Here is a 16,835-nt window from a genome sequence, read left to right as displayed (position 1 = left end):
GGGCAAAAACACCAAAATACATCCAAGCTGACAAGCCAGGTTTTCTCTGAAATCTATCTGGGTTAATTCACCAGTCTACGCTCATCCCCTGGTGCCACATTAATGTGTTGCCAATCCTTAAACAATATGAACCTATTGATGGTTCATATTGGTAGGACATCATAAGATTTTATAATTTTGTCTGGCCTATCAACACCACTCATGTTTTTGTTATAATCACTGATGACAGTGGGCTGGAGGGCTACTTCTTTTGTCCTGTCGCCATCATTTTTTACAAGCCTAGTTATTTTGGTTGAGTCATTTCATTGTGGAAATTGGAGAGGCATGTAACTGCACACGTGTCCTTCCACTGAATTACAATTATATTCCCCTCAATCCTACACCACCTCATATCCCCACGAGCTGTCTTGTGTTCCCATCTTTTGATATCTTTAAATTCTGCAGGAAACAGTTTACGATCTACCCTGAATGTCCCACAGGCATTAGTTGACATTTCTAACAACTTAACCATAAGAGCTGTGGATGAGTAAAAGTTGTCAAACCAAACATTGTGGCCCTGGTCTTTGAATGGCTGCAGTAATGATTCAACTACTTTGGTGGCCAAGTCAGTGACACATCATGACTACCTGTGTAAACATTAAAGTCGAGAGTATACCCCGAGTCTTATGTTGCAATCACCCATAATTTAAAACCCCACTGATTAGGCTTACCCTTCATGTATTGCTTTAATCCTGACCAAGCTTTAGACTTGACCATAAGTTCATCTATTGCGAGATTTTGGTTAGTCTGAAAGAGCTGCTTGCATTTTTGTTTGAGGTGGTCCATAAGATAACGCAACTTCCTAAGAAGATCCTGATAATCCTCTGTGGTAGGGTCTACAACATGTAGAACTGATAATAGAACCTTGCAGTGGTCATATGACATAAATCCCCTCGCCCACGAGCCCTAAATTGACTTGGTTCCCCAATGACGATGGGAATAAGGGAGAATTGAAAACCCCATGTAAATGAACAACCCAAGAAATTTGTAAAATTCATTGGGGGTCACCTCCATCCAAGCTCCTTGGTAGCTGGAATATGACAGACAGTTTAGGATGAGCTTCCACCCCTGATGGTTTGTAATGCTTCATATTTCAGCAACTACAACCTGAGTAAAAAACAGCATGAAAAAGGGATAAGAACCAGAGTCAGGGAAGCGTTTACACTTTCTAGCTGACTTGGGAACTGTGCGAGAATGGCTAGCCATACCCAAAATAATAAGAGTAACGCTGTTAGTGTTACTGTGAGTATCAGTCATATGAGAAATAGAAACAAACAATACATACACATTCATACATACCCAGTTGATGGTCTTGACTGGGGATCAGGTTCCATCTCATCCTCCATCTTTTCATGGTCCGGGTCTTCCTGCAGTAGTTCCTGGTCCAGCAGATCTTCCTCCTTTGTGCTCATGCTCTCATGCCACATTCTCCTCTGCTATGAACCTAAACTCATCAGCACCCAGATGCTCCCTCCTCTTGAGGGTGCTGAGCTGGGAGCCATAGTCTCTATTAGTGTTGTCACGGTAACAAAATTTCAGTAGTCAGTACCAATACCAGTGAAACTCCATACCATTTTCGGAACCAAAGCAAAACACAAAAACAGGTTACTGAACAACACTCTTTTATTAACAAAGTTAACAAATTAGCAGCTGAACTAAGAACAAAAATATACAATTGAGCAACACTTCAAGTTAAATATATTATTTTTGAATTATAACAAAAGTGTACAATGTATGCTTAAAGTATTTTTGAACACTTTTATATAAGATTTGCTTCAACTTTTATTTAAGTTTTTACCAAGTACTAAAAAAAAAAACTAAATAAACAAGCATACAATAGAATGAATAAAAAACAATTTCCAAACTAATGTGCAAAGTGCTTTCATATTAATAAAGCTGCATATTGCCAATTTTCTTCATGATAAGAAATGCACAGTGACATACATTATGATTAAATAAGTCACGAGCCATCGCGTTCTAATCAAGCTGCGTTAAGCATCAGCGCTCGAGGGATGAGCGTCCCCGAGGCAGAGTCTCTCTCAGCCAGGTGCAGTTTCAATCTCTCCCCCTTAGATCGGGACATTCACGCAACTCATAGAAGAGGCACAGACCACACAGAGAAATGCCAGTTTCTGAGTTTATAGTTATTAACATGAGCTGCTTTTGTATTTTTTGAACTTTAATAAAGCTATAACACATTAAAATAACTGCATTTAAGATGTAACGCATGTTTCCTTTAAGGAGCTCTGGCTCCGCTTATTCCACAACGAGAGTGCTTCTGAATTTATAAATTTTTTATAATTCCCTAATACTTTGGTATCTACATTAGATGAAGCTGTGAAAGTTTAGAGTGCATCTGGACTGTGATCTGTGTAATTCTTCTCCTCCATCAGGCGTGAACTGCAGTGCTGCTCTCACGCTTCATCATTACTGTTTAATGTGATTTCATGTTACGTTAAATGAGATCAAACGACTATTAGACAACAAACATTTTTCTCGACAATTTTTTATTTTCGACGTTGTCGATAATGTCGACCAAAGGTTTCAGCCCTATTGCAAATGATAATAAACTCACATACTTTATATGCTTGAATAAATCCAGGTGTCTGTCTTTCAGGTGCTTTATTAAGTTTGATATGTTTCCTCCCTTAGTCAGAAAACTGTGAAAGCAGCGTTTATGATGTTTCCCTTTTCATCTGCCTCAAATCCAAAGAATTTCCAAACCTGGCTTTTTCCACTTTTCTTTTCGACAAGATTAAGTTGAGACTCCGCAGCAGCAGCTACTTTGCTTGTCGTTATCTTTTGCTTGTTGCGAGCGTTCGAAAGTTCCCGACTCTGATTGGGAATCGGGTAGACCCGGTATTTGGTATTTCCTTCAGAAATTCTGGTATCTTAAAAGAAAATTCTTTGAGTACCGCATTGGTACCAGAGTACCGGTATTTTTGACAACACTAGTATCTATACATCTCTACAAAAAAAATTAAAGTACACAGTTGGTAGCCAGCAGTGTGTTCTTCACAAATCTGTACACTGAATAGTCACCAAAGGCTTGCAGACTAAACAGAATGTCCAACTGCAGACAGCCCTCTCACACTTTTCCTGTGAACAGGAAGCTACACACAATCTAAAATCATACCTGTGTGATGGATGGGTAAATCCATTTAAATTATAGGGGCTAAATTATAGAAAGATATCTACCATTTTTTATATATTATTGCTAGCTAATGCTTATTTAGAAAGTTTCACAGAAATTTGCTTAAAAATAGAGGGTTGTGCGATGAACGCCGACGTTCATGTCATTTATCAAAATAGTCAAATAACTAGCGTTACTCCTACAAATAAATGCTTTGTAACTAAAACATTTGGACTTTCAATAGACAATATTGACAACACATGTTAAATAACTTGTCTTACCTCGAAAGATCGCCTCAGTTTTCAATTTGAAGCAGTAAGTCCAACACTGGAGATAATCTCCCGGGATATCCTCTCTGGCTCCACCCAGGCAAATGAGGCAGGGCTCTACAGTGCAAGTATTTCACTTGCATTTTCCCCTAAAAATAGATATGTGCGAACTGGAAAAGAATAAATTTTACAAACGTAACCCCCCATTTTTAAGATATTTGTTTAAAAATTACAAAACCCACATTCCACAAGCGGAGTTTTCTGTGATGACGCGGTCCAGTCAGAGAGAGAAAGGTGAACAATGGAAAAAAATTTGCGGTATAGGCGACATCGCATTTTATTTTAAGCGAAAAAGAGATGAGGAGAAAGAGGAATTTGGCGAGGGGGATTAGCAAGGTTCAACTAACGAAATCTCTTCACAAGGTTTACCGGAGACGGCTAACATTCGGGATGCTGAAAGCAAAACTACCGTGACCACAGCTGTCACTTCAACGTCCACTGTAGCCGGTGAAGCGAGAACACATAGATTCAATGCAAATTGTCTCAAAATGTTCCCATGGCTAGAGTTCGAAAACAACATCATGTTCTGCAAGTATTGTAGAGGCCAGAAACAGGTGGGCAACTCGTCCTTCGTGTCTGGAAACCCGCATCTGAAATAGTGATGGTCATTTGCGAATGATCGGCTCTTGTAGGTGAACGTTGGGAGTTGGCTCGCATATCAGAATCTTTTTATACAAATATAAAAAAACTAATTAAGATACGAATAATCAAAAGATTTAAAAATAACGAAAAAAACAAATAAAATAATATAGGCCTAAATGCTCAAGCGCGCACATTAGTTCTGACTGTCTGCTCAGATTAAAAGCCTCACCTGTTGTTCCTTTCAATCAGACACGCAGTGTCAACCAATGAATCAAAGATGCGTGAGGGAGGGCGGAGCCAACTTATGTTGTTCAGACTGTATTTTAATTGTTACATTTATATGCACTTTGTTTATATACAATAAGTTATACTTTAAATGCAAATGTTTAATAGTATTATTTTTCTTAACAAATCAATGCATTTTTAAATAAATTGTGGTTAAGGTAAAGTGTAATTACATTTAATAATTTCATTCGAATTGTTTTAACACCAATTATGAAAAGAGCCGGAATGCCCATTGCTAATCTGAAAAGAGATAGTGTAGCGAAACATCTCACGACGGAGAAACCATCAAGCTCGGTGTCAGCATCCTTGAGGAGGCAAGTGCTGCAGTATGAGGAGGAGAAGAGGAAGCAGCTGAAAATAAAGATAAACATTGCATACTTCATTGTGAAAGAAGAAGAACCTTTCATCAAATTTGGGCCACTTATCAGACTCCACCACAAAAACTGAGTTTACATGAATCCCACATACGACAATGTGCGGACATGATCGGTCAAATTGCTGACATAATGAGAGATCGCTGGCTGACCTCTAAGTATGCCAGACGGTCAACATACAAAAGCAGCTGGACAACTGATATCCTTTGATTTTAGTAGTGGTGTGGTGGTGGTGTAGTGGTCTAATGCACATAACTGGTAAACTGGTAATCAGATGTTCGCTGGTTCGATCCCCACAGCCACCACCATTGTGTCCTTGAGTAAGGCACTTAACTCCAGGTTGCTCCAGGGGGATTGTTCCTGTAATAAGTGCACTGTAAGTCGGTTTGGATAAAAGCATCTGCCAAATGCATAAATGTAAATATAAATGTAGTAGGCATGGGTTCAATGTGTGACTCATACACGCAGTATAAATTGTTTCTTAATAAACTCTGTATTTAATTTTCACTGTGCTCCTAAATTTCTTTGTGTGCTCCTAAATTTTTTCATTTAGTAGCGCATGTACTCCTTGGGAAAAAAGTTAGCGTAGAGCCCTGGGAGGATGCCGATACATTTATTATTTATGCCCAGTAACGCCTTAACCAATCATATGGGCTTTTAGTTTATATTGTCATGAGTATCTGGCAGTTTTCAGAAATAAAATCGGTGATAGGACAGCGAAGATATTGAGACAGGAACCATGGGAATAATTGTTCCTAAATTTGAACGCTCCAGCTGGTAATTACATATTTTTCACTTCTTTAACAGCTTCTCTAAAGAACACACTACCCAGGCTTGTTAACACCTGAGAGAAGACTTCAGGGCTGAATGAAACAGCACTGCATGCTGATTTTGGTGTATGCCAGCATTGGCTCTTTTTGTTCTTCTTGATGCTGGTACAATCCTTTTCATCTCTGGTTCAGAATCTCTAGGAGCAGTGACAGTGTAAGCCTCAACCCTCTCTGGACCAGACACTCAAGGATAGGGGCCATAACTGATCACAACATTGTGTGGAATCTTAAATATGTCTTATATTATGTCACTGCAATGATTTAATCGCTAGCATGCAAGCAACAGCGAGAGATGAGAAGGCTATTTCATTTATATGATGTTTTTCACGCCTGCATTCCAATCTACATCTTGATGTAGCCTAATCCTTCCTTGTGGTCACACAGTGTGATTTCTTCAGATGAATGGGAGGCCAAACAGTATTAAAGTGTGATGAGACTCACGCTGTGTGTGCAAGCTATTCGCGCATCACAAGCCGATCAACAATTTAGCCCTTTTCAATTATTTGTACCTGCAAAATCCAAAAACTTTATTTCAAGGTTTAATTTATATCTTGATTAGACTCAGATATTTGAACCCGACCACGTGGGTTTATGTTTTATCTTTTAATCGTTTAATCATTTAATGTAATTTTGAATGTCCATGGTTTAAAGGAGGGTGTACCTGTATGCTGGTTTGGAAATCTCAAGGATTAATAGTGGTGTTTTCTTATTGCATTACGTGTTGTTCTGAAAGCAAAAAGAAACAAATGAAACACAGAATATACTGCCCTACAAAGGCTAAGTGCAGTAACTACAAATTTGGTCAAAAATGAGTTAAGACTTCTATTGGGCTTTATGACATGTGTTCTGTCTTGTGAAAAAATATCTGGTTTAAATTATGTCCCGTTTCAGGATAAATGCATTACCTCTAATCTACCCATAACATGTTTGACTGGCTGGTATAAAAACTTTAAAGGCCTTTTTCTCTGTTTCTTTGTTTGAGTAGTTAATGCACTTAGCCTTTGTAGGGCAGTATAGGCTGTCATACGCACAGTCTGACCAAAGCGTTTACTTGTCCGATTAACAGAAAGTGCTACCTGCTTGTGATGCACAAACTGCTTGCATGCGCAGCACGAGTCTGTTGGGTATACTGCAGTCATGTTTTTATTTGTATTTACTATTCAGCTCATAAAAACACGCTGAACGATCATGAGGAAGGATTATATCAAGATGTAGATTGGAATGCAGGTGCGGAATTTATATACATAAAATAGTCTATTCCTCTCTCAACATTGCTGGCAAGTGTTTACCCCTCCGCATACCATAGGTTGCCGACCCCTGCTCTAGGAGATGTGTCATTGCTAGACTCAACTCTCTCTGGTACCAAACCTTGTTGTTCCATGTTCTCTGAAATCAGGACAGGTTTACCTATTAGGGCTTCAACGGCTGACACAGGGTTTTCAGGGTTCACATTCTCTGTCTCCTGCAGACTAGGATGACCTCTTCCAACACAACAAAATCAGGATCAGAATGCACAAAAGAGAAACAGATTCTCCCCTCAATTGTGGTGTTGTGGGAGAAAGGTTTCAGTCACATCAGGAACAGAGTTCACACAAGGGCATAAGTCAACTCTATGGACTCTCTTTATAGGACCACCCTCAAGGGGCTCAATAGTATGTGTGGTATCCTGCACATCTATGACCCTATGAACAAAAGTGTGCAAGAAAAATGTACAAATGCATCAAATTCACCACAGAGAGTTGTCAACGGTGTGTTATATAAAATAAATTAAAATCTAATAAACCCAGATGTTCAGAAATAATAGAATAAGAAAACTGCAAAATAATTCTTAGCCAGTGTTGGTATTAATTATATTTAAACCAAGTCTATCTAGAAAGTTATCTAGAAATCAATATCTATGAATTATCAAGTTTATCTAGAAAGTATTCATTATATATAAAAACATTTGTGTTTATATTCATAAACCCCTCCAGATAGAGATGTGCTCTGAGCTACGATCACACGGTGTACAGTCATACGAGGAATATATTTTGCCTTTAATATCAGTCTTCATGTTGTTAATTTGTCACATTCATTTAGAGCACGCTCACACATGTGCAGCTGATCAGATCGAGAGTGGCATTAAGACAAGCACTATGAATTCTTTCTCTCTTCCCTATTAAGCCTTTGGTGGATTTAAAACACAGTCTATATTCCAATATTATTTAGCAAAATCTTGATTTCTGGATTTAAGAAAAATTAAACATCAAGTCAAAACAACAAATTCAAATTAATCGTAAAAATCCGAACAACCACCCAGCCCTAGGATGACCATCATCTATAAACCTTTGCTGCATCTTGGGCTTACAATAAGCCACAGGTTCTGACTTGGCGCACAGCAATGTGAGTTTCTCAGCAGGTTGTGTTAGCTCTCCTAAAGCTTTTTCTTGCTCTGCTACAATTTTAAAACTAGGAAGTAGATGCTGTGTAGTCCACTCTGAGCATCATACACCTCTCTATATCTATATTGCATCCTTGGTGAGGAGACTCACCAAGTTCCGTCAGGTCATTAAAGTGCAAGTAAACGGTGCCAGTACTTTGATGGTCCAAAAGTCACATTTAGGCAGCATAAAAGTAATCCATGAGACTCCACTTGATCAATGAATGTTTTCTGAAGCAAATCGATATGTTTGTGTAAAAAATAAATAATGAAAAAGTTATTAACTTTTAAAAAGCGCTTCCTGACAGCAGTTGATGCATCACATAGCTGTCACGTGACCCAAGCACATCGGTGAGTTCACGCAAGATAAGCATCACAACCACTTCCCCATATATAGTACATTTATCACGCCTCCCTGCTTGGGCAGGTGCCGCAAGGTGGTGATGTCCTGTCTTAGGTTGCTCCCCTAAATCTTAGCTATCATTGGATCACCACCTCTTGCCACTGGGTTTCTGCTCCACCACCTCAGGCCCTCTTATCATAGAGTCCTCTATAAATTGTTACTATGGAAAATAAACATTCTTTTGGATTTAGCGTGCGTGTATGAGTGCGCGCATATTGCATATTTTGGTGCTGTGCCTTGAGTCTATGCTCACTTATTCAGTGTGTGGGCACATCTTTTGCCCCATGTGTACCATCTGCAGTAGGTGTGTAGAGGAGATACAGTTCTCTTTTGATGAGAAGTCCTTCTGCAACCAGTTTTAAGTTGGAGTTTTAAGTCCATTCTGTCCAATTGATTCAGGCTCCATTGGTGGGTCTTCTGTATTTTTCTTGCCTGGAGTCCTTTAATCTGATTTGGGTCTCTGGATCTTTCAGTCAAAACACACACAATTTTACTGGCTTGTATAGCCTCTTCCCAATCCTGTAAAATTAGCCTAAAACGCCTAATCACGGCATACCCAAAGTAAATTTAAAGCTGTTCTTGAACCTTTTGGAGTACATGCATGGTTTTGGTCACATTTGAAAGGGGACACTCTGAAGTTTTTTCCCCAGCAGTCAGAATTACTGTAAGTGCTACTGATTTTGAGTAATAGAAGTTTGAACACAATGAAATAGAAGTTTGTTTTTCCGCCTGAAATGTTTTTTTGCATACAGATGCCTGCAGATGACTATAACTTGTAGCTATTAGTTGAGAACACAATGGGATCACAGCATGAAGCCTTACCTTGTCCAAGTAAAAATGTTATAACAATACCATAAAAAATTTATATTTTACACATGTTTTTCTAAGGGTACACCCAGGCATTTTACAAAAGTGCCTTTTGGATACTCCAAACGGACCCTTTGGTAACCTAGGACAAAAATGCTACTACTTTTGAACGCTTCAACGTACGGTCATAATTTTGGGCTCTAGTGAAAGATGACACTTAGAGCTATCATATTCCATATCCAGATCCACTATTAGTTTTGCTGACACAGAGTAACTGATGCATAAACACATTAGAGTGCCTTTTCCCTTCTTGAAACTAAACGTTGTGCATATAAAAGAGTCAAAACTAGTGCTTTGCAGGGCTTTGCAGTTGTGGGCAAATCGGACCACTCTTACGTTCTACTTCTACCTGCTTATAGGCAGAAACTGAAACGGGAAGCACCCACCCTCAGAACGATCCAGTGCTGGTCGAACCAATCAGACCCTGCGCTACAAGACTGTTTTGATCACGCGGACTGGGAGATGTTCCGGTCCGCCTCTGATGACGACATCGAGGTTTACGCTGACAGCGTAACGTGTTTCATCAGGAAGTGCGTAGAGGATGTTGTTCCAATCAAAACAATACGGATATACCCCAACCAGAAACCATGGGTTAACGGTGAGGTTCGCGCGGTCCTCCGCTTTTAATTCTTCTAACACGGAGTAGCGTAAACAAGCCAGTTATGCCCTCCGTAACACTACAGTACAGGCACAAACTTGAAGGTCAGTTCAACACCACTGACTCTAGAAGTATGTGGCAGGGAATTAATACCATCACGGACTACAAACGGAATAAAGACTCCGCCGTTAACACCGCTGCATCTCTCCCGGATGAACTTAATACATTTTATGCTCGTTTCGAGGACAACACCACCGCCCTCGCGGAGAGAGCACTCGCGGCTGACGCTACAGAGGTTGATTCACTCTCCGTCTCTGTTATGGATGTAACCCGATCCTTCCGACAGGTGAACATCCGTAAAGCCGTGGGTCCAGACGGCATTCAGGGCCGCGTCATCAGAGCGTGCGCGAATCAACTGGCTGGTGTTTTTATGGACATTTTCAATCTGTCCCTCTCCCTGTCTGTAGTCCCCACATGCTTAAAACATCAACCATTGTGCCTGTACCGACGCAAGCCACAATCACTTGCTTAAATGACTGGCGTCCTGTTGCTCTGACCCCCATCATCAGCAAATGCTTTGAGAGGTTAATCAGAGATTACATCTGCTCTGTTCTGCCCCCCTCTTTGGACCCATTTCAGTTCACCTACCGCAACAACCGCTCCACTGATGATGCCATTTCATCTACACCACACACTGCTCTCTCCCACCTGGAAAAAAGGAACACATATGTGAGAATGCTGTTCGTAGACTACAGCTCAGCATTCAAATCCATAGTGCCCTCCAAGCTTGATATGAAACTCCGGGCTCTGGGCTTAAACAGCTCGCTGTGCAGCTGGATCCTGGATTTCCTGTCAGGCAGACGTCAGGTGGTTAGAATGGGCAGCAACATCTCCTCATCACTGACCCTCAACACTGGAGCCCCGCAGGGCTGTGTTCTTAGCCCACTCCTGTATTCCCTGTACACACATGACTGTGTGGCAACACATAGCTCCAATGCCATCATTAAGTTTGCTGACGATACGACGGTGGTAGGTCTGATCACTGACAATGATGAAAGAGCCTGCACACGCTGGTGTCAGGAGCACAACCTCTCCCTCAACATCAGTAAAACCAAGGAGCTTGTGGTGGACTTCAGGAGGAAAGATGGAGAACACAGCCCCATCACCATCAATGGAGCACCGGTAGATAGAGTCAGCAGTTTCAAGTTCCTCGGTGTCCACATTACTGAGGAACTCACATGGTCTGTCCACACTGAGGCCGTTGTGAAGAAGGCTCACCAGCGCCTCTTCTTCCTGAGACGGCTGAGGAAGTTTGGAATGAACCACCACATCCTCACACGGTTCTACACCAGCACTGTAGAGAGCATCCTGACTGGCTGCATCACCGCCTGGTACGGCAATAGCACCGCCCACAACTGCAAAGCCCTGCAAAGGGTGGTGCGAACTGCCAGACACATCATCGGAGGTGAGCTTCCCTCCCTCCAGGACATATACACCAGGCGGTGTGTGAAAAAATCTCGGAGGATCATCAGAGACTCCAGCCACCCGAGTCATGGGCTGTTCTCACTGCTACCATCAGGCAGGCGGTATCGCAGCATCAGGACCCGCACCAGCCGACTACATGACAGCTTCTTCCCCCAAGCAATCAGACTGTTGAACACTTGATCTATCAGGATCAATAATTAGCACTGCACTTTATTAATCTATAATCTCACACTGGACTGTCAACATATTCTCCTCAATATACTACTTCATATATATATATATATTTCATATACTCCTTACTTATTGTATTGTATATTGTGTATTCTAAATTGTGTGTATTATTTACTGTACATTGTATATAATTATTGTGTTGTGTAAGTATGTGTACATTTGATATGTAAATTGTGTTGTGTAAGTATGTTGTTTACTGTAATTGGTATATGTCTCCTCACTGTCATGACTGCTATGTTGCTCGGAACTGCACACAAGAATTTCACCTACTGTTGCACTTGTGTACATGGTAGTGTGACAATAAAGTGATTTGATTTGATTTGATTTTGCTATGGTGGAAAATTTGTTTATATAAAAAATACACAACAAACTATTTACATGAATTTTTACACAAAGTATTTACAAACCATTATAAAATTGTACATGTTTCTAGCAACATGCAAGTCATTGTAGCAGTCACGTTTGGGTACAAAGCACAAAGGCACATCACAGGAAGAGTACTTCACTGGTGTCTTTGCATGACACTGCCTGCACTTCAGACGACCAGCGGTGCAAGATTTGGTGATGTGCAACGGCCTGTGATGTGCTCTTCGTGGAGCAGGAGATACGGGTCTGGCTGTGGAGTGAGACCCCAACTCTGCCAACTCCTCAGCAAGGGTCTCTCTGAAAGCCTTCTGGTTCATAGGGACCTCTCCTTTAATTGGGGCTCCTCTCTTGATGAGGTGCTGTCCTGCTGCTCCACTTTATGTGGCCGCTTGCTGAGTGGGGGAGAAGTATCCGGCTCCCAATCGCTATCTGATTCATCAGATAATTGCCTATAGTGAGAATAAATAAATAAATGTCATTTACAAAGCTAGACACAACTTTTCCATCTTTTCTGTATTCTATATATATATATATATATATATATATATATATATATATATATATATATATATATATATAGTTTTACTTTTCGAGCTGTAAATATGTATTATTGTATGTATATTTACTGTAAATACTGTATAATTTGCCAATGTACTATGGAACAAATAGATGGGCCTACACCTCCCCCATGAATTCAGCATTGTAACAAAGAGACTCTCAAACACAACATATATTCTTATATTCAACTTGTGTATATATATAGTTTTTCTTTTCGAGTGTGTAAATATGTATTATTGTATGTATATTTACTGTAAATACTGTATACTTTGCCAATGTACTATGGAACAAATAGATAGGCCTGCACCTCCCCAATGAATTCAGCATTGTAACAAATAGATGGCTTACACTCACTGAGGAAACACACGACAAAGGGTAATTACAAAATGTGTATTCATTATTCAAACTAAAGCTTATTTATGCGGAATATACAGTAATATATATTATAAAACACAAGAAAACACTTACTTGTCCAGAGCAATGTCTCATCTCTCCATAAACATTTCCTCTGCCTCTGAATCATCCGTATTGTTTTCAGAAATTTCATCTCCAGACTCATCGTTTTCACAATGAATGCCTTCTTATATCATATCCTGGGGCGAAAATCCTGTTTTTCGCGTCCGTTTCGCCATATTAAAATCTCCAAATGTGTAAACAGTTCCAAAACAACACTCTTCAGCTTTTACGCACAGACGCACAAAACACTCGGTAATGGCAAGGCAACTTTGCGCACACACATTACAGAACCATGCTCTAATCTCCCACTAAAGCCGCATAGCACTGTTTTCAGAATTTCATTGGCTATATGATGCACCAGTCATTCACACTGTCATTGGCTGTAACAGGTTTGATCAGGAAACAAAGGAAAGGGGGGAGGCCCTTACATTCGACACAGACTGTGGTTGGCTATTGAAGGCTTTGGACAGGACATGGAAGCTCCTATTGGGTCAAATGAGGTGTCAATCGAAAGGTCAGAGTGCAGCATCCATTTTGATACCAGATATAGGAAATGTTTACATCTGAACTGAAGTTATGACAGATAATATGTGAAAGATTAGGTACAGCTGCCAGGTGCTTTGAACTGATGCAACAAGAGTCCGTGGATATTTATTGATGTAATAATGTGATTTGGACTAAACATTTTACTTGATTTGATCGTTTGGACATTTCACAATGAAACAACACCGTTTTTGTCGGGAAGTTATGGATCAGTGGACTACTATGAGGCTTCATAGGTGAGTTGCCTAAATTTTGTTATTGTTTGTTTATATGTTGGTGGTCTGACAAAGATATAGATTGTACCTGCTGTTGTGATTGTATCTTAAAATGGTTTATATCAATATAAAATCAAGAAATGTAGCTTTCCAAAGATATGTGGCATAGTACCAACGTACACACAGCAGTTTTGTGAATCGCATACTTTTATTTTGTAAATTTAATGGCCCGTCCGCGGGATGTCTCAGGCCATAATGATAGCTAATGTGCATGTGCATTCTCGAGTTGATTGACAGGCTATGTCTGTATCTAAAAGGATTGGCTCGGTTACCTGTAAGGCAGGACTTCCATTTTACATCTGTTGATCGTTGGACGCTAGAGCTTCTTGGGTGTTCCAATTTCTCCCATTCATTTTAATAGAAGACTTTTAATAGTCTCTGTCTTAACCCTTCTCTCGGATGTGCCCGACACTCCAACTCAAAATGATAATTGGGAGTAATATGACATGAGGACTTGAATTAAAGGGTGAAACATTTCAGTCGAGAGATGTCAATGAATTTTACTATTGAGTATTGTGCATGCAGAATTTAAAGTTGTTATGTGCTGGATCATGGTTTCTGTAAAAAATGGTAATTTGATTAAGTCTAGTTTAATCACTTTATATGCTTTAGATACGTAGATCATCTGCGTTTGTATATCAGTGTCAGTATAGACATTTTTCACAGACTGATTATTTAGCAGTGTAAATCTAGCAAACTTTTTTATATTATATTATTTTTGTAATATTGAGTGTAAGATTTGAACATTGTGCTTTGTGTTATATCACCCTGATATTAGTAAAAAAAAAACAAATTAAGGCAGCATAAGCATTATGTACATTGACGTCATAATGTGATGACATAAAACAACTGGTGAATCACTTTTTTGAACCAGTTAATTGAAACAAACTGGCCAAAAGAAGCGGTTCACAGAAAAGAATCAGACCTGCCATCACTACACTCTTGTCTTCCCCATGACTGGATAATCTTTTTACAGGAGGTTGCCCATTTCACACAAACATCTCAGTGCTTGCATCTGAAACAAGAACTAAGAAGAGGATGACCCCCTCTTTCCCCCTACAAGAATCTTCACCTATTCAAAATATCAGACACACAGAACATTTTCATAATCAAATATATCTACAAATGAATCTCCTAAAACATTTCCCATACAATATTATAATTTAAGAATTGTAGACTTAACGTCTTTTTATTTTCCAAAAGTATAAAACCCCAACAGTCTCACAAATACAAGCAACACCACATGTAAGAACTAGGGCTGCAACTAACGATTATTTTGATAATCGATTAATCTAACGATTATTAGACTATTCAGCGATTATTGCAATTGCAACGATTAATCGTTAGCTCTTAATCAATTATTCAGCTTGTGCCCCAGCTTAAAAGGTTGTATTAAACATGCTTACAAACAATAAAGAGGACAAAATCATCTAAAATGTCTAAATGACATACCGAATTAAAGTGGGAAAAAAATACTTTTAAGTTTAATTCAGTAAAGAAATTCACTGTAAATAAAAAAAAAAACTATTGTTATAAAGTGTTTTTGTCTTGTTTTCCATTTAAAATTGTCTTAAAATCCATAAAACAAGATAAATTTACTTGAGAAGCAGCATAGAAGATATTTAGACTTGCTTATAAGTGTATTTTGTATACACTTCTGTGATTGCAGTAAAGACAAAATATACGTATATTCAATATCTTATATGCTGCTTCTCAGTTTTTTAAAGGATTTTTAGATATTTAAAAATATTTGTATTTTTTTATATTATATTCAACATTCTCAGATTATAATTTTTTCTTCTGCAGTATAGCTGCTAAAAACTTTTTACATTGTTTTCAATTTTAGATATTGTTATTGGAAAACAAGGCAAAACAAATCAAACTTATTTTGTTGCAGTGTATAATGGGGTGAAGACTACCCTATCTCACCTTTCTGTTCACTTCAATCCATCCTTAACTCACGAAAAACAAACTCTCTCTTATAAATAAAGCGGCGTATTGCCAGTTGTCTTCACGATAAGAAATGCACAGTGACATATTTTACGATTCAATAAGTTGCGAGCCATCATGTTATAATAAATGTACGACCAAGATGGTGGCGCGAATGCATCGCGACACTCAGTGTCTCTCCAGATTCTGCAAATTAGTGTAAATATGCTTGTTTATCTCAAGTATTCTCGGTAAAAACAGTTTAGCGTACATATCGTACACCCGACAGGAACTTTTGGTCATCGGTTCCAGCAATTCTGACATCGTTATTAGCGTATTTCCAGAGATCGCTAAACCAAAGGGACCTCCGAACATCCCCACACCGACTGAGGGGCTCTTCATACGGACATGCAAACAACGCCGTAGGGGATCACGCGGAGGAATTCGAACGAGGCTAAAGCTAACTCCACATCGACTCGCTCTTCCAAGCCTTTTCCTCTCCAATGTTCACTCGCTGGTGAACAAAATGGATGAACTGCATCTGCGGATCACCACACACAGATTGATTAGGGACTGCAACATCATGATTTTCACAGAAACTTGGCTTAACAGCGGAATACCCAACAGCGCTATCGAGCTAGCTGGACGCTGCCTCCTCCGTGCGGACAGAACAGCTGATGACTGCGGTAAGACCAGAGGTGGGGGTTTGTGCATTTATGTCAACAAAACGTGGTGCACGGACACCACAATCACCGAGAGTCACTGCTCAGCTAACCTTGAGTATCTCATGGTTAAGTGTAGACCTTTCTATTTGCCCAGAGAGTTTACATCAACTGTAGTAACAGCAGCCTACATACCACCGGATGCTAATGCTAAGATTGCCATGAAAGAACTGCATTCTGCTATCAGCAAACAACAAACTCTGCATCCCGAGGCAGCCTACATTGTTGCGGGTGACTTTAACCACTCGAATTTAAAGACTGTACTGCCTAAATTCCATAAAAATATCATTCCCCACAAGAGGAGGAAAGATTTTAGACCAAGTCTACACAAATATAGCTGATGCATACAAAGCTGCTCCCCTCCCCCATCTAGGACACTCAGATCACCTCTCTTTGTTTCTACTGCCCAAG

Source organism: Xyrauchen texanus, chromosome 11 (assembly GCF_025860055.1).
Source record: "Xyrauchen texanus isolate HMW12.3.18 chromosome 11, RBS_HiC_50CHRs, whole genome shotgun sequence".
Taxonomy (NCBI): domain Eukaryota; kingdom Metazoa; phylum Chordata; class Actinopteri; order Cypriniformes; family Catostomidae; genus Xyrauchen; species Xyrauchen texanus.
This window is presented reverse-complemented; position numbering follows the sequence as displayed.